A 21481-nucleotide genomic window follows, 5' to 3' on the forward strand; every position below is an offset into this window, starting at 1 on the left:
TGAAGTGGACATTAGCATGGACGAAAGCTGATCCAATATAACCTGTTGATGACTTTATTCTGGACCTAATGGGGGGGGTACTTTCACATCTTTGCCAATACACATTGTGGTCATTAAGGATCTAGCAAAGAAGATCAGGAGGGGACCTAGAATAACACTGAGGAGTTAAGAGATTAGAAATCACAATGTGGACAAAAAGAAGGGTTTTGTAAAGGGAAGGCAGAAGGAGAGATGGAAAGCCAACAGATTATGACCAAGTGAGATTTCAGAATTCTTGAACATGGAGATGGTGTATTTGGGGGTGATAGGAAAATCAAGGGTATGCCCATCTTTGCATGTGGCTGAGATGGAGAGAAGTGTGTCATTGAAGTGAATGGGCTGGGGAATTCAATTATTAGGGTGTTTGAGGGAGAATGGTGAGATATATTGAAGACTTCTAATAGGAGGAGAGGAGTTGAGGAAGAGAAAAAAACTGCACCAGGTACTAAACTCTGAGGAAGGAAGAATGACCTAGTAAATGTGAAGTGTTATTATGACACTTTTGTATCTTAAACATTTTTTGAGGCAGGTTGAAGTTTATTGGGGAAACTTGAATGCAGAGATATTTTTTCCCCTAAATTACTTTCTGAAATTGGAGAGAAATTTTGTAGCTTTCCTATGTCCTTGTCTTTTGACTATTTTATTTTCAACTAGTTGGTTGCAGTTTGTGTATAAATCCTACTATATTATACTTTTAAACCAGACTAGTATTATCTTAGATGGGATTTTCTCCCCTTTTAGCTCATTTTTAGACGTTTAAGGTGAGTTAGTATGACCCATGACAGTAGTTGGATATGTAGCCTCTACTTTAAAAAAAAAATGGTCATATCTTTGACTTTCCTTGCCCCTCCCTGGTTGTGGTTATAACAGTTGTGATCCTCAAAAGGATAACATGCATTAGAAATGACACTTTTCATGTATCATTTTGTGCTATATTTACTGTTTTGTATAGCATACCCATGGAAGACTGTAAATTCACTGAAAGCAGACAATTAAGTAAACTTTGTATCTCTCTCAAGGAGAACAAATGGGAATTTTCTGGCGCTACTTGGTAACTATTTAGTGGGTGTTTGCCTTCAGGTGACTGTAGGATAAGAGAGGTGGATGATAAAGAAATTGTAAAACCCATTTTAGGTTTTGAGAAGAGGTAATTTAAATCAATTCAAAGTATAGATTGGCCCAAGGAGCACTCTTTGGGGGGTGGCGCGGAATCAGAGATGGTACGTAGGAACTGGGGAATGATGCTCTAGAACACAGCTCCAGTGTTGATGTTTGGAAGGTAAGGTGTAGGATGCTGGCTTGCTTTCACTATTACCCATCTGAAAACGCAGCGCCTACTTCATACAAAACCAGTTTTGTTTAATGTAGGGACTATTTTCCCTCTCCATCGTGGGTGCACTTTGGGGATTTTTTTTAAAAACTGAACTTTTATCGAATACTTACTCATAAGGTAACTGTTGTTAGCCATCCAATTAAAGAACCTAAAAGATGAGAAAAGTTATTTTTAAAAACCTGCTAGATTTTAATTTAAATATACATAGTTTTAATGCATATAAATAATATTTTTAAAAAAGATATTAAAGTGTGTCTAGGGATACCCCCCACATTTTAAACGTTTGTGTGCGCGCGCGCGGGCGAGCTTGCGCGCTCACGCAAGGCTCCAGCTCCCTCCCTCCAGTAGCTCTAAGCAAAGCATCATTCTACTCCTCCCTTTTCCCCTGGAGCTGTTCACCGCTAGGCAATCTGGTTCTGGCTGGAGCTGCTGCTGCTGCACTGAGCGTTCTCTACTCCACTTTCCTGCAGCGGCCATACTGGGGGCAACCCAAACTTGCTACACACAGACACCAACTCCTCCTCCTGCTTCTTTCTCCTCCTCTAGCTGCTGTAACCGCCCCTATTTCTAGCTCCAGCCACACACCGAGGAATTAAACCTGCTGCAGTAGCCCTCGTCTGCTCGAGACTGGAAGAAACCAGATGTTAAAGGGGGTCGAAGGAAGAAGAGAGTGGGCAGTGTACCAGCAGAATTGTGGAGAGGAGGAAAGCGCAGGCGGAGAGGAAGTTTCTGCTCCTCCAGCAGCAGGTACCGTTCCCCAGCCATGCATATTGCATGCCTCCCCTACCCTCCTGCAAATGCTTGCAAAGCTGCCACAGGAAACTGTCGTGGCTGGGAACGTCTGGGTTCGGGTGGCTTTGCCGGTTTACCGTAGCCCCTGCAAGGATTGTTTAGTGTATTTGGGTCTCCGTGACTCATCCGTGTTGGTGCTTCGGTCTGCGGGGAGGCCGCGATCTGGCTGCGCAGCGTTAAGCGTTTGGGGCTCTCGAGCTATTTATTTATTTCTGCCGGGGGCGGGGGCAGCTGGGAGGGAAGGGACGGATCTGAAGGTATTTTTAGGAAATGAGGTTTGCTGAGGGGGAAAAGCGGAGTGGTGTGGATCCTAGCTGTGAAACTGCAGGTGAGGAGGGGACCAAGCCAGGGCTTAGTGTGGAGAGGTTGGCTGGGGGAAAAGTTACAGATGGGGGAAGTGGGTGATGGTGTGCATTGTACACAGGGAGTGGAGAGCGTTTTGGTTTTTTAAGGAGGTTGTGGTTTTTACCCTTTTCGAAGGAGGTGGCCTATTATCACAGCCCACCCAGAAGATCGGACGGTTCTGTTATATTGCAAAAAATAGCTCAGATCTTAAAAAAAAAAAAAAAAAAAAAAAAAAAAAAAAAAAAGATTGTTCTCCTTCCTCACTTCTATTCTCATACACTTATCTACCCATGTTTCCCATTCGTTCAGGCCTCTATAGATGGACTCCCGAGCCACCTATTTTTATATGTGTACCTGCTACCCGGATGGAAGTAAAATAACCCCATCCATTTCTTCGCACCTCCAGATATAAGCTCCTTATACTTGTACAGTACCACATAATTATCACTTAATATTTGTGTGAATTGTTGAATTGGATGGCATAAGGTTATTACAAGGAGGTAGTAATTTTCCAGATTTAGCTTCTCTAATAACCTTTGTCTTGCATTTCTTATGCCTCAGACATTAAAGGGACTCGGGAAAAATGGAATACTAGACTTTTTTGCGGTAGAAAAAGAATGACAGAAGTGTCCGTCTGTTTTCTAAAGTCCTAGCCATTTTATATGGGATGGTCATTTTCCCTTGTGATGGATTCTTACATGAGCTATCTGACCCACTACTTGCTTTTGCCAATAATTCTCTGAACCTAATGAGCTACTCCCATCTTCTCTTACCTCAGCTTCCTTTTCAGCAGGTCAGAAAAATTGGATACAGCTATTTTGGTATACTGCCATAAAGGCTTCTATAATCTTGGACAAGACACAAGCAATAAATACAGATAGATGAAGTAGGCTACACCTAGAAAAATGTTGCTTAATTTTTCCTCCAGTGCTGACAAATTCAGGTTTGTTTGTTTTTTTAGGCTGTTATTCCAAAAAGTAAGAGAGTAGACCTTGTTTTTAACTAAGAGATGCACCTGTTGCAGCAGGCTGGCAGACTGAGCTAAACCTACTGGTGTCTTGCCAATGAAAACATGTAAAGGATATTTGAACTGGTGTGTTGTTTCCCTACTTCTCTTGCTCCTTTTGGGATTATATGTGAATCTGCAAAACTTTCATTCATTTATAAAGTGACCTGTGCTCTCTGATTTTAAATATTGTCAATTTTAACTATGGACCCATTAAATCAAGGTTCCTGGCTAAAACCTCAATTTAGCATTAAGCTGACCTCAAGCCTATTAGTGGTAAGGTGTTCACAGGTTGGAAAAATCATGGTTTCAGTTCCTGAAGAATGCTTTTTATTTATATCCTTGCAACAGTGAAGTTGTACTTAAATTAGTTAGTTTTTTTTTTTTTTAACAGAATTACTGATGCTTTTTGAGACAAGTGAAATAGTGCCAGTCAATTCTGACTGTTCTTACTGAGACACACAGAAATGAGAGAGAGAGATGTAAAAAACCTTGAAATGTTATTGTGTGCGAAGATCTGTGAACCTGTTTTGAGGAATGAGCTCATAGAATCCCTGTCAGGCCATTTCACCTTCACTGAGTATATGTATGTGTGCATTCTCAAATATACACACATATATGCATAATGTAACTTATTTACACATATATATGAACACACACATATTTATATCTATATCTCTCTATATATACACATATATATAGAGAGAGGTGGCTTTTTCTTCACCTATTGACCTAGTTCTGTTATTTATCTGTCTTTCAGTTTGTTTCTGGAATAAAGTTATAAGAGAGAGAAAAACTAAAATAATCACTATTTGATTATATTTAGTAGTTTTAAAAACAAATTTTCCTTTGCTGTCCTATTTATAGTAATGTTAATATTTCAGTGGCTATATATTTACATTGATGTTGTCACTCTCTTCAACTGTATGCATTATAACCCATTCATGATTTTGAATCCTATGCAACTCTTGTCCATGTCCTTTATAAAGGCTACATCCAACTTGTTGGGAGTTTTCCATTAAGTCTCTTTTCATTCTTTACCAGTGCATCCTGGCAATTGTCCATTCCTCCATCTTGATTCATTACTGGCCTGCTTTGTTTTCAATTCATATACTTCTTAGATGGTATTTTTTACTCTGGTTTTTGTGCACAGTTCACCATCGATATGATACTATACCCTGTTTAGTGTCATATACTCTGTGTGGCTCAGGAATTGTGATATGCATTCCATGATTCACAAGCATAAAACGATATTTGGAGGAAAGTAGTGGTGCTGCTGGCTTTTCTTCCTTTTGAGACAGAGTTAAGTGACTTGCTTAGGATCATTAATAACCATCTGAAGCCAGATTTGAATCCAAGTCCTCCTGACTCCAGGACTAGTATTCTATCTACTATACCACCTAGATGTCCCCCTCCCCCATTTCTGCTATTTCATTGGTATGAAGAACTCCCTTATAAGAAAACTATTTCTAACTGTATAGATCAGTTATTATTCCCCAGCCTGTATTTAGGAAGTGTCCAGCAGCAGCGGAAAAAATAAATGACTTGGCTGGGGTCTTGCAGGCAATGTGTTTCCAGAGGCAGGAGTTGAACCCAGGTCTTTTGACTTCCAAGGATAATTTGCTAATTACTAAACCAGACTACCTTTCTCTTAATATGGTATTATGTAGGATGAATATTGGAATTTTTAAAAGGAGGGAGCTTTTTTTTTTTAAAGAAAACTTTGATGTCATTTAAAGTACTATGTAGACTTGATAGCATGGTATATAATGAATAGACTCTGGATTGAGAATCAGAGGATGTAGGGTCAAGTAATAACCCTAACAATGGCTGTATGATCCTGGACATGTTACTTAATCTGTCTATTTGTCATGGCTTAGCACTTTATCATCTGTAAAAGGTGAAGGTAAATGTGGAATAGTGGACTAAATGACTTCCCATGCAGGTCTAAATTTATGATCTCATTACTCTGAAATATCTGTAACTTCTCTTCTTTTCCATTAGTCCAATTTGTATATATAATTGAGAAATGACTGAGTTATATTTATACCTTCAGTTACTGTTTTCCTTATGTGCTTGAGATGGGGATTGAGGAAGGCTGAAAGGATAGTAAGGCCCAACCCAGAATCTTTTTTCCTTTCCCCTTCATGATAGGTATTACTCTTTGATATGTTTTGATACTTTTAAAAATAATTTTGAAATAAGTTGTTTTCTCATTTACATTGAGTTTATTTAAGACCAAAAATGTATTTGGTTAAAAACTATTCTTAGAAAGAAGAATCAGGAGAATGACATTCTGTGGGGAATAGAAATTAGAATAAACCCTCTCTTGTTTCACTTCTTGAAATGATACCAATGATCCTTGGATTTTCCTGCCACTAACATATCCTTGTGTCAGTGAACATTATCTTTCTGAGAGCAGAGAGGATCCTGCTAAGTGTTTTTGGTATAAAATTTTGTTACTCTTCTGAGATTTGTGAGATGAACAACCATATTTACTGTTGTTGAATTTTAAACATGGTTAGCTACCATGGTGTTTCATCTCAGACACAGAAAAGTTAATTTTTCAGTCTCTTTAAAAGGCAGTTAATTATGACATATATATGAAATCTTAGGTGAAAGCTGATTATAATCAAAAGGAAGAGTTCCAAAATAATATAAAACTGAATTTTGTAGAGACATTTTTAATTTTTTAAAAAATGAAATCATTGTAATCCAAGAAACAAGCAGAAAATAAAAAAATAAAGAAAACTTAGATAGATATCAGAAAAGGATGAGTAAGATGATTAAAAGTTTGGAATTTTATTCTTTTTTTCATTATTATACATAAGATCTCTCCAATTTATACTAACTCTTAAATATTTAGAAAAAACTGTAGCTTAAAATAGCTTACTCAGTTAACAATTTGCACTGATACCCATCATGGTATATTTGGAACACTTCTCTTAATACTACACCCATCATTATTTTTATGAGGCAAGAAAACGTGTTTAGCTAAGTAAGAATGAAATATATCAGTTCAATGCTTGCCTGATGTAAAAACTTGTCTCAGGCTGGTAAAACTGGTTTTACCGCTTCCCTTTGCTTTGGTGGTGGAGAAAAGTTTGCCTGTGGACTTTATTTAGCTTTCAGTTATTTTCATGCCTCTCTTTTGGCTTGTTTTGTTTTGTTTTAGACTAAGAGAAGTTATAAGTTAGTAAACTATCTCTTGATTTTATTGAATTTTGAAAGAATGCAGGGTAGAAAGCAACTCTTATATTGAAACAGCCTTTTAAAAGCAAGCCAATTACAAATGATCTTTGAGTTTAGAGAATTTGCTTGTTTACATTGTATAGTTCAACTCTTTAAAGTTTGATTCTTTATTCATTTAAATGTACCTGGTTGGGTGTCAATAATGAAGAGATTACTTTCTCTGTCATTTAAAAGCACTATGTCTGTATGAATCTTGTTGACTCTGTAGTAGGAGGCAACTGGTTATATGCCACATTGGCATTATTCTCTCATTTTGGGTGGGGTGAAACACAAGAGACTGACTCACAGCTGTTAAAGAGCTGTTCCTTTGACCTTAGTGTCCTTCCCCAAATTCTCTCCTTTCTCTTTTTATATTGTATACACAAAACATATTCACTAAATATCTGCATTTCTGTGAAATATATTTGTGTTTTCAGGAGAATGTAAGATCATTGAAAGCAGGGAATGTTATAGGGGGATTTTTTTTTGTTTTTGTTTTTAAGATTTTATTAGTGCCCTGCACTTGGATTAGGTTGGGAATACAAATGCAAGCAAAAAGACGGTCCATGCCTTCTAGGAGCTTACACTATAATGGAAGAAGACTTAGAGAAATGAAAAGCAAAGGGAGGATGGGGAAGGGTGTGAAGAAGTCTGGAGAATAGCTTGGTGAGAAATGAGGATTGTTGTTTGTCCTTCCTTTGAGAACATTATTATGATATCTGGAAATTATGCAAATTAATTAGATTTCCGTGAGGAAGGGCTGTGCAGTTACCAGTCTCATTGTCTTCTCCAGAGTGTTAGGCCCAGTGGCAAGATAAAGAACAGACAACTAGAGTTGGCCCTGGTTGCAGAGGGAGATCTTCACCTTTAACAGGTCTCAGTATGTCTGAAGCAATACCCATTCAATGATTCAAGGGTTGTACTAGATTACTACCAAAATCTTGTCCATTTCAAAAATTCTGTCATTTTGTGATGGTGTTTAGTTTTGTCTTTGTATCAGGAGAGTCTTGCACATAGTAGGTGTTTAATTAATGTGACTGTTTTGTATTGTATTAGATGATAACCTTATTTTTTCATCAAAAGTCTTGCTCCATATTCCTTTTGGAAAATGCCTTTAAAACATATATCATGAAATTTGACAATCTAGAAGTTGTGGTTATTGTATTTATTGGGATTATGATTGATAATAATAGTTCACATTTATATAGCACTTTTTAGATGCCAATCACTTTACAATCATTTCATTTGATCTTTAGAACACTTTAGGAGGTAGGGACTATTATTACACTCATTTTGAAGATGAAAAAACTGAGGCAAAGAGAGGTTAAATAACTTGAATAGTGACCAGAGTGACCCTATCTTTTTTTTTCTTTTCTTTTGCTGAGGCAGTTGGGTTTAAGTGACTTGCCCAGGATCATACAGCTAGGAAGTCTTAAGTGTCTGAGGTCATATTTGAACTCAGGTCCTCCTGACTTCAAGGCTGGTGCTCTATCCACTGCGCCACCTAGCCGCCCTTTTTTTTTTTTTTTTTTTTTTTTTTTTAGAGTGACCCTATGGATGGATATATATGGATTTGAACTCATGTCTTCCTGACTCTAGCACTTTATCTTCTCTACCAGTCGACTGATCAGTTTGTTCTGGTATCTGTCCTATACAGTGCCTTATTTCCACATCTCAGGCCCTCATTATGTCTCTCTATGGACCAATATCCTTCTAACCAGTCTCTCTGTTTCAAATCTCTTTCCACTCCAATCTATCCTCCACTCAGCTGCCAGGGTGACTTTTTTTTCTAAAGCATAGTTTGATCACATCACTTCTCTATTCAATGGATTATATTATTACCTCCAGAATCAAATAGAAACTCTTTGTTTGGCATGTAAAGATCTCCATAACTCTTTCCTAATCTTAGTAGCTAGCTTTTATCCTTATCTAATATTTGCAAAGCACTTTCCATATGTTAATTCATTAGATGCTCACAATAATCCTGTGGTAGATTAATTATTATTACTTTTGCAGATCTGGATTGGAGTTCAGAAGAGAGGTTAGAATGGATATATAAATCTAGAAATCATCTTCAGAGAGATGAACTCATGGGAGTTGATAAGACCATCAAGTGAGATAATATTGAGGGAGAAGAAGTCTACTAACTACCGTTAGTAGATACGACTAAGATAAAGAACTTACTTGCCCAGGAGACTGAGGAGTTGTTGATTAGATAAGTGGGGGAAACTAGGAGAGAACAGTGTCATGAATCTACTGAGGAGAGAGTCCAGAAGGAATGAAGGAAATAAATGTTTATTAAGTGTCTCCTCTGTGCCAGATCCCAAGTACTTGACAGATTATCTCATTTGCCACTCACAACCATTAAAGGTGAGTGCTCAACAATATTTTAAGTGCTCCATAGAAATGAAAAATTATTAGAATTGAGAAAATGCTTTGGCAATTAAGGAATCATTTGTAATTTTGTAGAGTCACTGTGAGATGTTTTATAATAAGGTCTGAAAAAAGATTGCTACGGTTTAGAAGAGCATAAAAAAAAAAAGGAAGTGGTTTTCACTTTCTGAATAAATTTGGCAACAAAGGGAAGGGGGAATATAGGTTGAATACTAAGTTTAAATACTGTTACTGCAGATATAAAGTTGTTATTTTTACATTTAAATTTGTATCTTTTAACCTTGATGGAAGGAACCCCATAAGTCAAGTCTTATAATAAATAAAATTTTAAAAACCCAACATTTTATTGAGGCCTTTTCATGCTATGTTGTAGTTATTTCTGAGGGAAATTTAATCTTCCCTTCCTTCTTACCCCCAAAACATTGGGTATCATGAGACAATTGGCCAATAGAAATTGTTTCAAAAAATGTCAGTTTTGAACTATTGCAGATGCAGAAAGTAGAAAATGTCATTCCCTGACTACAAGAGATCTTCTAATCTTAGAGTAGTGGCTAGACATAAACACACAAGGTGTTTATGATCATAGTGATAAGTCACAGCACAAGAGAATATAATGCATTGCCAAAAATAGAGCTACAAGTTTCCAAGGACACATATTAGCTAAATTTCAAGTAATAAAAAAAAAAAAACTATCTTTGATCTATAAGCATTTGTTTCCCATATTTGTGTTTTATTTTGAAATCGTAATTCTCAGTAAGTACTCAAAATGTGATTTGACTAGAGGTTAGAACAGAGGGAATGTCACTTTCTTATTATTTGAAATTGTTTCTTTTAATGCAACCCAAATTCACTTTACAGTTTTGTTTTGGTTGGCTGGTCATATACTATTAATTTACATGTTAACATATATGCTAATTATATAAATATATAATACATAAAAATTTATTATTTATATATTATATATGTAATGGAATAATATATATATATTCCATTAACCTTCCATTTCCTCCTATCCACTTCACTCCAACCTTAATTTTTTTTCACACAAATTGCTAATTACACATCTCTGTCTTGTCAGGTTGATTTTCTTGAACACAAGTATAATATTTAAATTTGACTCTATTGAATTACACCTTTCTATGCAGTGCTGGAGCCCAGGGTGGTGGTGGTGGTGGGGTACTTTAGTCTAATCCCAAGGAATTTGTGGCTTTGTGCCAATAAGTATGGGGTTTATCAGTTAGTGGGATGCAATGGGTTGCATTTCTTTCTTTGATAACTAATCTTGGGGCTTATCTCCAATACAAGCATATCTACCATTATCTCTCTCTCTTTTTTTTTTTCCCCTTTTTTCTGAGGCCGGGGTTAAGTGACTTGCCCAGGGTCACACAGTTAGGAAGTATTAAGTGTCTGAGACCATATTTGAACTCGGGTCCTCCTGAATTCAAGGCTGGTGCTCTATCCACTTCACCACCTAGCTGCCCCCTACCATTATCTCTTAATATTCTTTTCCCTCCTTTCTAACTGAATACTTTCTAAATTGAGTGATATTCCCTCAGTAGTTAAAACTTCTTTCTGTATAATCAGTGACAGTGAATAGGTGCCATCAGGAAAATTTTCACTACCTCTGATATAACCTACCCATGTCCCCAATGATACCTTGAGACTGTAATTAGAGTGTGAGCTCTGAAATTTATGGCATTGACTTATAGCAAAGAGCCTTCCCTCACATCCCACTTTTCATTTTGTGCGGTATAAGATGTATAAGTATGGAAAATTTGCAACCTCTATTATAGATATTTTTATATTATCCATCACAAGGTGAACAGGAATGGTTGAGTTATAATTTGGATCTCAAATCTCATTCTATTATCTTTCTACCCAAATATATTCTGTTTCCAAACATCTGTATTATTGTTGAAGATACCACCATCCTTCCAGTCACTCAGGTTTAAACTTCAGTGGATTCCTCATACTTTCTTACTATTACCTAAACAATCGACAATTCTTGCCTAATTGATTTTCCTCTTCAAGTCTCCCCTCATCAATCTGTTCTCCACACATTTGTCAAGATTTTCCTGAATTGTGGGTCTAATTATGCTGCTCATTTAGCAACTCAATAAATAAAGGTTAGTGATTCCTTCTTGACTCTAAGATTATTACCTCATCTTCATATCATTCTTTTTTAATTTCTGTTTTTGTATTTTATAATATATGTAATTATTAGTATGATAGTATATATCTGTGTATAAAAATAAATAAGTAAATATACCCATTTTATGGGTGTGTTCTTAAAATATCAGCACACAAACTTCTTATCTCAGCAAATATAAAACAGCACAAATTCAAACATACCTGTGAGTTTCAATGCAGCAGTAGCCAAGCAACCAGATCCTCTATGGTTCCACCATTGCACCAGGCAATAGACCAAACTCCCCATCCCATCCCTGCAGCCCTCAAGCAGCACCATGCCCCCTCCTCCCTCCTGTGCCAGTGCAGACCCAGAGACTTGGTCAGAACTCCCTTCACACACACACACACACACACACACACACACACACACACACACACACACACACCCCAAACCAGAACTTCTGGAGCAGTTGCTAGGAACAGTTGCTTGGGATGCCTTCCACATCCCAGGAGCAGAGCTCAACTTAAAAAGTGATGAAATAAGTTGAGGAAAATGAGCAAAAAAGAACTTGACTATAGAAAGTTATCTTCCTCAGAAGAGGACAACAATGTTAAAATGCCTACATTCCAGTCCTTAAAGGAAAATGAGAATTAGTCACAGGCTTAAAAGGAACTTTTATAACAGTTCCAGAAGTATCTTAAAAATCTAATATGAGAAGTAGAAGAAAATTTTTGAAGATAAATGAAAATAATGCAAAAGAATCAGAAAAAAGACAATAGCTTGATTAAAGAAGCACAAAAAATTGCAGAATGATGTATATAAATTTAGAGAAGAAAACAAGTCCTTAAAAAGTAGAATTGGTCAAATGGAAAATGGGGTAAAAAAACTAACTGAAGAAAATAACTCTTTAAAAATTAGAATTGGACAAGCAGAAGCTATTGACTCCATGAGATCAAGAATCAATCAAATAAATATAAAGATTGGAAGAAAAAAATAAAATAAAATATCTCATTATAAAAACAACTGACCTGGAAAATAGATCCAGGAGAGATAATTTCAGAATTATTGGACTGCCAGAATGCCATGACCAAAAAAGGAGCTGGACATCATAATTCAAGAAGTTATCAAAGAAAACTGTCCTGATATCTAGAATCAGAGAGTAAAATATACATTGAAAGAATCCACTGATCACCTCTTGAAAAAGATCCCCAAAAGAAAAACTCCCAGGAACATCATATTCTTCAATACAAGACTGAAGGAAATCATAAAAAAGAAAGAGAAAGCATAAGAGATTCAATAAAGTTTAACTGTTTGTGTATCCCTATAAGAGAAGATTATAATTGTAGCTCTTAAGAATTGTATCATTATTAGTGCAGTTAGGAGTATACATATACAGAAGGTGCCGGTACAAGATGACTTTGATGGGATTATCATCCCCTCCCCCTCCCCAAAAAATTAAGAGATGAGAAAAAGGATTACACTGGGAACAGAAGTAAGGGAGAGATAAAATGGGGTAGTTATCTCACTTGGAGAGATAGAATAGGGTAAATTATCTCACTTGAAGAGGAACAAAAGACCTATTGAAATGGAGAAGATGGAAAGATGAAATGGGCATTCCTTGTACTTTATTCTCATTCGAAGTAGCTCAAAGAAGGAATAACATTCAGTCAGTTGGTTATAGAAATCTATTTTATTCTGAAATGTATCTTATTCTGTAGAGAAATAGGGAGGAGGTTAAGAAAAGTGTGTTTGGGAGGGAAGATAGAGGGAAATGGTAATCTTAAGTAAAATACTGGTGAGGAGGGTAAAGGTGAAGGGAGAGAAAGAGAAGGATAAACAGGAAGAAAAATAGGATGGAGGGGAAAACACAGTAATCATGACTAAATAAAAAGGGAATCAAAGCAAAGCAAATTAAAAAAAAAAGAATTCTACAATAATTGTTTATAAGAAACACACTTGAAGCAAAGAGATACAGAAAATAAATAAGAGGATGGAGCAGACTCTGTTATGCTTCAGCTGAAGTTAAAAAAAATGGAGCAATCATGATCTCAGACAAAGCAAAAATAGGATGAATTAAAAAAGGTAAGGAAATAAACTACATTTTGCTAAAAGGTCTCATAGACAATGAAGTAATAATACTAAACATATATGGTATATATGGTAAAATATATATGCCATACAGATAATATAATACCATATAGGTAAACAAATGGTGTGACATCCAAATTCTTAAAGGAAAAATTAAGTTAGTAACAGGAAAAAACAGTAAAAACTCAACTTTCTACTCTCAGAATTAAAAATCTACAAAATTATCAAAAAAGAAACTTAAGGATATGAATAGAATTTTAGAAAAAAACGTTAGATATGATAGACCTCTGGAGAAAACTGAATGGGAATCAAAAAGAATATATCTTTTCCTCTGCAGTACATGGCACCTACACAAAAATTGGTCATATATAAGAGCATAAATATTGAAAGGCAGAAATGTTAAATGCATTATCTTCAGATCATAATGCCAAATAATTAAATTCATTTAAGGACAATGGAAAGATAAATTGAAAGAAAGAAATAATCTAATCCTAAAGAAAGAATATGTCAAAGAACAAATCTTAGAAACAATAATTTCATCAAAGAGAAAGACAACAATGAGAGAAGAAACAATTTATGGAATGTAGCCTAAATAATAATTATAGAAAATTTTACATTTTTAAATTCTTATACCAATAAAATAAAGAAGGAGCAGGTCAATAAATCAGGTGTGCAATTTAAAAAAAATAAACAAAGAACAAATTAAAAATCTTCAATTAAACACCAAATTAAAAATCTTAAAAGCTAAAGGTGAAAACTGTCAAGCTAATAAAAATAGAAGCTGGTTTTGTGGGAGTAAACAAATGAAATAAAGCATCGTTTGATTTTTTAAAAAAGAATAAAACTAAATTATCAGTATCAAAAATGAAAAGGGAGAATTCATGATCAATGAAGAGGAAATTAAAGGAATTATTAAGAACTATTTTGCCCAATTATATGCCAATAAATCTGACAATCTAAGCAAAATGGATGAATATTTACAAAAATACAAATTACCCAGATTAACAGAAGAAGAAACAGAATATTTAAATAACCCCATTTTAGAAAAAGAAATTGTTCAAGCTATTATTAATGAATTCCCTAAGAAAAAATCCCAGGGTCACATGGATTCACAAGTGAATACTACCAAAAATTTAAAGAGTGATATTGTATAAACTATTTGGAAAAGTAGTCAAAGAAGGAATACTACCAAATCCTTTATGACACAAATATGGTGCTGACATCTAAACCAGAAAGAACTAAGGCAGAGAAAGAAAGCTATAGACCAATTTCTCTAATGAATATGATGCAAAAAAATTTAAGTAAAATGCTAACATGGAGATTAAAGCAATATATCACAATGATCATACACTATGACCAGGTAGATTTATACCAGGACTAAAGGGCTGGGTCAATATTAGGAAAATTATCAGCATAATTGGTCATATCAGTGGCAAAACCAACAGAAATCATATGATTATCTTAGTAAATTCAGAAAAACCTTTTGACAAAATGTAATACTCCAATAGAGAGCACATGGAGCTTTCCTTAAAATGATAAATAGTATCTGTATTTAAAACCATTCCAAAGCATTGTGTAATGGAAATAAGCTAGAAGCATTCCTAATAAGATGAGGGATAAAGCAAGGATCACCACTATTACTCAGTTTTGTACTAGAAATGTTAGTTATAGCAATAAAAGAAGAAAAAGAAATTGGAAGAATCAGAATAGGCAACAAGAAAACAAAATTATCACTCTTTGCAGATGAAATGATGGTGTAAGAATTTTAGAAAAACTAAAAAGCTGGTTGAAATAATTGACAAATGTAGTAAAGTTATAGGATATAAAGGAAACACACATAAATTATCATATATACGTGTGTATATATGTATATATACACAAATATATTATGTACATAAGTATGTGTGAATATGTGTGATACATACATACACACACAGTATAAACCCAACAAAACCCTTTACTTATAAATCATGTACCCATTTTAACCTTATCTTGATTTATGGTATAAGCAAGTATATAACAATAATAAATGTTGTTGGGCAAAGCTGGCTGGAGTATTGTGTCCTATTCCTGTCCACTAAGGAGTCTCTTTCAGTTCTAGACTAAGGACTGAGTTCAGTCTTGAAGGAACCTTACCACCTAACAGAAAAGAAAAGACTTTTGTCATGAATACTCTTTGTCTCTCTAAATTCTTATCCTGGAGTTTTAGGGGAAATTCCTAAAAACTTAAGTTTGACTCATGTATCCCAAAGGTGAAGAGTAAAAAAGTATTTGGTGAAAAGAAAAGATTAAATATAAGGCAATTTATTTCCTCTAATTAAAGAACTAGAAGAGTCAGAAAAACTGGGCTTTCTGGATTCTGATATACTGATTTTATGACCTTGGACAAGTCAATTAATCTTGCAGTACTCAAGATGAATCTATAAGTTGCAGAAAAGGCGGAAACCTACACTAATAGTTTCCTCGTTTAGAATTTCCTATGCCAATGAAATTACAAATTTAGCCTTTATTATCATCTAATCCCTACACAAAAAAATAAGTAAAAGAAACCCTAAAGAAGCAACAGTAATAACGCATCTATTGTTCTACTTGTCCAGGAGGCTTATGCTTAAAATATCTATACTTGAAGCAGTTTGTAAGAGTTATGAATAGAAATTTTGCATTGCACTCTGGTTCAATACTATACAAACCTTATTCAGATTCATGTCTTCTGGTAAATCAGGCCATGACTTAGGTTTAACTTCCTGATGATAATTAACTTGTCCAAATAGTATACTGAAGGCATACCTTTCTCACTGACTAAAGCCTCAGAATCTTGAGACTTGTTATAGAAGGTAACTTGAAATGCAGGATCAATGATCCTATGATCACTGAGCAAAAAAAACACAAACAGAAACTTCTGTCTAATATGGCAGTGTAAGAGGTCAAGATGAGCCAAGTCCCCATACTCTTAATAGTATTTTATTTTTATTTATCTTAATAGTATATAAAAGTAATTTTCAGCATTCATTTTTATAAAACTTTTATGTTCTAAATTTTTTCCCTCTCTCTTTGTCTGTTTCCTCCCCAAGCCAGCAAGCAGTCTGATATAGATTAAATACATACAATCCTTTTAAACATATTTCCATTAGACCCTAATTAGACCTATTAGACCTTTTCTATTTTTGAGACCCTACACTCAAACACTCTAGTAAAGTTCTAAAAATGTATCAGAAAGAACAGTGATTAAAATAGAGAGAAACCTATAAGCTCCTCCATCAAATCTAAAACTTATGACTAAAAGAAATGTGGGGAGTGTCATAAGGGAGACAAAGCCAAAGTAGATAGGAGGAATAGCACAAAGCAGCCTCAAACCATAAGAGAAAGAACCAGATCAGTACTAAGTAAAAGGCTACAGGAAGATTAGGAGGCCGTCAGATATAGAAATTATGAGGTAATTGGTAACTTTGGAAAGAGTGATTTCAGCTGAGATGTGAGGTTGTACACAGTCACGGTTGAGAAGTGAGAGAAAAGAGAAGAAATGAAGGCAACTAATATTGATAACTTTTTTTTCTAGGAGTTTGACTATGAAAGGGCAGAAATATAAGAAGATAGTTTGAAATGGTAGAGTGTAGTGAAGGCTTTTTTGGAGAAATACATGGGCATGTTTGAAGGCAACAGAAAAGGCATCAATAGGTTAGGAAAAATAGAATATTATAGAGATAGAGGGGATGGCTGAGAGGATAGTCTACTGAAAAGAATAGGAAGAGATGAGTATAAGGACATATATAGGGTGATTTTCCCTAGTACAAAGATCTGAAGTAAAGGGGAAGATAAGGAGAATAATGTCAAAAGAATTTTTGAGATGTGGAATAGTAGAGAAGATGAAGTGGGTAATGAATAATCTCTATGAAACAATTATTCAATTGATAGGCCCATAGAGTGGGGGCACTTCACTTTCTCTTTCTACACTAAAGGTCCTTCTTGCCCTGGATCCCACCTTGTGCTTAGATAGGATTTAGTATTAGGGAAACCTAGTCTCTAATGATTGGGATTGGTTTACTTTTCTTACACTCTTTGATTTTTTATTCTACTACCTGGGAACTAGAAAAAGGGAATTACTTTAAGTTTAGGTTTTGATTCATGTCCAGGGTTTCTGTGAAAGAGAGGAGTAAAAACGACATAATTATAATGTATTTCAGATACATATTAGCTATTTCCTTTACACAAAAGCAGGGCTAAATATAAAAATAAGCCTACATTGATTTTTTTTTAAACAATTTAAACAATAATGATCATTTATAACTATTGTTATACTTTGCTGGGTGGTCAATGTTTAAAACTATCATAAAACATCAAGTATTTTATGAGACTACTGAATAGACATTTTACACTGAACCTTGGCTCTGCAATGTCCAGACAGTTCTCTCCAGGTCTGTGTGTTCTGGCTAGCCTGGCTATGGGTTGCACTCTTCACCTGTCGGTGGTAATTCTCTTATTTGCAGAAACCACCTCTGCATTCAGTCATTTCTGACCAATTGATCCAAGATCCCTAGTCTTCTTAGAATTCACTAGTTTACTTCCAAGGTTAGACAAATCATCTTAGTGACTGCTTTTACTGGTTTCTCATATTCAGGAAAGAAAAAAAGCAAAAGGCAGCTAGGAGCACAAGTCTGAGGCTCAGATTTACACATATACTTTTTTATTTTCCTTATATTCAAAGTTTTCCATTTTTCTGGATTGGGTGAAATAGCACCATTATTTTCTTCTTATCCTCCAAAGATAGACTGAATAGTCCTGGTACAATTTTCAGACTATAAGAGAAAAAAAGAAAACAAAGGAGGATCACAGGGTAGGCAGAAACGTACCTAAACTGGAGAGCCAATTGTTAAATTTTCAGTGTGACCATTTATACTTCAGAAATGAGCAAACACTGCAAATCAGGGCTTGATTTATTGTTTTATTGGTTGTCTAGACTTATAAAAAAGAACGAAGAAAATAATAATGCAGATTAAACTTAAAGTGTTTAATGCCTTTTAAGAGAGCTAATTGCTGAACATTTACCAGCACACTATATACAGGTCACATCCTTTTAAAAATCTGTGGAGTCAAGAGATTTTTCCTGCTCAGTGGCCAATTAAGGGATTTCTTTACTATCTTAAATTCCAACACTTTCAGCACTGAGTTCCCATAAGTTGTCAGTGGAGCTCCATCATATTTCCTAGGATGGACTTCATAAGTCCATTCTCACAAAGTTTCTCTGTAACCCCTATTACCTTTACTCTCTCAGCATAATGTGAGGCCAAGTTTTCTGTTGAGAGGGTTGGGGAAAGTAGAAGTATTGAGAACCTTGAGAAAAGAATAGACATTTTAGAGCAGCTACTGTGAAAGTTCAATAGAAAATCAATTAGAGCAGTTTAGCTGTTGAAAGACTTATTAAAGTAAGGGCTTAAGTGATATTAGAGAGAATAATTTTACAATGGATCCAATGACGGAGTTGTCTAATTTCCACTTTCTTTTTTTTCCCCCCTCTGAGGCTGGGGTTAAGTGACTTGCCCAGGGTCACACAGCTAGGAAGTGTTAAGTGTCTGAGACTAGATTTGAACTCGGTCCTCCTGAATTCAGGGCTGGTGCTCTATCCACTGCGCCACCTAGCTGCCCTTCTAATTTCTATTTTTAAGTGAGTGGAAGCAGAGGAAGTAGATGTTGAAAAGATAGAAATGTTCTGAGTTTGGGACAGATAATTCAGGAATATATGATAATGTAATATTGAACTATTTAATTGTAAGGTCTAGAAAGGTAATGGAAGAAAATGAAGCCAGAGTAGGGATGATAGGCTGCAAGGATCCTGAGAGATGGGAGGACTCAAAGTTGAGTAAAGATGAAGAACTTGTCAACTATCAGCCTAGGTATATTGAAATACCTGCAAATAGCTAACTTTTGTACTGCATTTGTAATTTAAAGATACGTTATTATCATGAGGAGGTAGAGGAAAGAGCAAAATTGGTTATTTTTGTTTAATTTGTATTTGCTGCAAAACTGGTTATAGTCTCTAAAGGCTTGCTTAATTCTTTTTGGCTTTGAGAGGGAAAGGTATGGATAAAAGCAGGAAAGATCTATATTGGCTACAACTAATAAATAGGACATAAATTCATCTTAATAAAGGATGGTTTATTTAGCTGTTCTAACCTATGTTCTTTCCTTTTCTGTTTCTTTCTCATTTAATGATATGATTTGAGGTGAACAAAAAAAAATTACAGGAGACTGGAATGATTTCATTGGCATAGAAGCAGTGAAAAGTTGTCTGACAAGAGTGGTTTGGTTTGTCAAGCTGACTAATTTTGGCCCTTGGAAACAGAAGAAGATTGAAACCTACCCACTGCTCATGATGCCTTTTACAGCCCTCCAAATCAATCAGTCACTGTGTTAGTCATTAGAGATAGGTGTTCAAAGAATGAAGTAATCTTTACTTACAGTAAACTTAACTTCTGTAAAGGGAGATAACAAGTATATGTATACATTTACAATCTAAAAAAAGTTAATAAATATCAATACATTTAAAGCACTTAAATACAAACTAGCATTTGGAGGGACCAAGAAAAGCTTCATGAAAAAAAAAATGGTGCTTGAGTCTAATTTTAAATATAGAGGGGGAGTCTGAGGTGGAGGTAAAAAGAAATTACATCACATGCATGGGAGACAGCCATTGCAAAGGCACAAAGACAGAAGATGGAGAGTTGTGGGTGAAGAGCAGAGGAATGAACAGCTTGGCTGTATTGAGGAGTTTGAGAGAGGGAGTAATAACCAATTTCATTTAGGCTGGGGATAGGTTTTGAAGTCTTTAAAAAGCTAAATAGAGGGCTTTTGATTTTATCCCCGAGGTGAAAGGGAATCACTGAAGTTGCTTAATGAAAAGCTGATCAGATCCACACAAGGGAAATTATTGCAGAAATAATATTTACCATGGACCGGAGTAGAAAAAGATGAGACAGGAAAAACCTTAATTGGGAGAGAAATGGCTGAACAAATTATGACATGATATAATGAAATAGTATTGAGTTAAAAGAAATGATGAAAGGGAAGTTTTCAGTGAGACCTGGGAAATTTTGTATGTACTGATGGAAGGTGAAAGGAACAGGACAAGGAAAATGATTTATTCAGTAACACTGGACAAACAACTTTGAAAGACATGAATTTTGTTGACTGCAATAAGCAAAAATGATTTCAGGTAACTGATGATGATCAAGCATGCTCTTCACTTCCTGACAGTAAGGCAATAGACTCAAGGTACAAAATGAGACATACAGTTTTTGTACATGACTGATGTATGAATATGCTCAGCCATGCATAATTGTTTCTTTTGTTATTGGTGGTGTTTTTTTTTAAGTGGGGGCAGAAGGGAAAAATAAATTTTTTGGTAATTAAAAAATAAAATTTAATTTTACAATAATTTATATAAGAGATGATGAGGGCAAAAGTAAAATGAAAACACAGGGAATGACAGACATAAAAGTGTTGTTATTAGTAAGTGTACTAGGTAAAAATGTGGCAGGGGGGAAAAAGTCTTTGTACTAGTGAAGGATAAATTAAGATTTAACCACAAATAAAATTAAACACAATATGTTTTTCTTTAATTTATTAGGTGGAAACTGTGCAATTATGTTGGCTTAAAAATAGTTCACTGAAAGAGATACTTCCTTGTCTTAGATATCTAACAACTACTTTTTAAATATAGGTAGAAAGCCATTCATTTATTCTTTCTTTCAATAAATATTGTTTGAGCATTCCCTATGTGCAAGCACATAATGTAGCTGCAATAGAAGGGAAACTTTCTTACCATCTGAATAATTAAATTTGTATATGATTCCTTGAGCAGAATGTTAGCACTTATCTTAAACCCTTTAACTTCATATTGTTTCCACTAGCAAGATTGAGATAGGCACTTTTTTTATTTAGATAATAAACTTTTGAGGCCAGGGAACTATGTCAGTTATTTTCATCCTTTCCGAATTCCAGAACATAATAATAAGTGCTTAATAAACCTGTAGTTTAGTGCGGTGGAGAGAATACTTGCTAGCTTTGGACTCAAAGGTCTAGGAAAGATTAATTTCTCTGAACCCCTGTTTTTTTATGATTCTGGGGT

The 21481-nt window shown here is 35.1% G+C and overlaps 1 protein-coding gene across 17 annotated transcripts in view; it reads left to right on the forward strand.

The window, feature by feature from the left end:
- Positions 1-1718: 1718 nt before the first annotated feature.
- The window catches only part of SEMA4D (semaphorin 4D), a 187408-nt gene continuing 167645 nt past the window's right edge, over positions 1719-21481 (forward strand). For 15 of the 17 annotated variants that reach the window (XM_074281459.1, XM_074281460.1, XM_074281458.1 and 12 more), the window contains exon 1: positions 1719-2119. The gene's annotated coding sequence lies outside the window, so the exon portion shown is untranslated. Of the gene's footprint in view, positions 2120-2436; positions 2493-21481 lie in introns of those variants that run through there. The other 2 variants (XM_074281463.1, XM_074281462.1) reach the window with 2 other exon arrangements.

Source organism: Sminthopsis crassicaudata, chromosome 1 (genome assembly GCF_048593235.1).
Source record: "Sminthopsis crassicaudata isolate SCR6 chromosome 1, ASM4859323v1, whole genome shotgun sequence".
In the NCBI taxonomy this organism is placed as follows: Eukaryota; Metazoa; Chordata; class Mammalia; order Dasyuromorphia; family Dasyuridae; genus Sminthopsis; species Sminthopsis crassicaudata.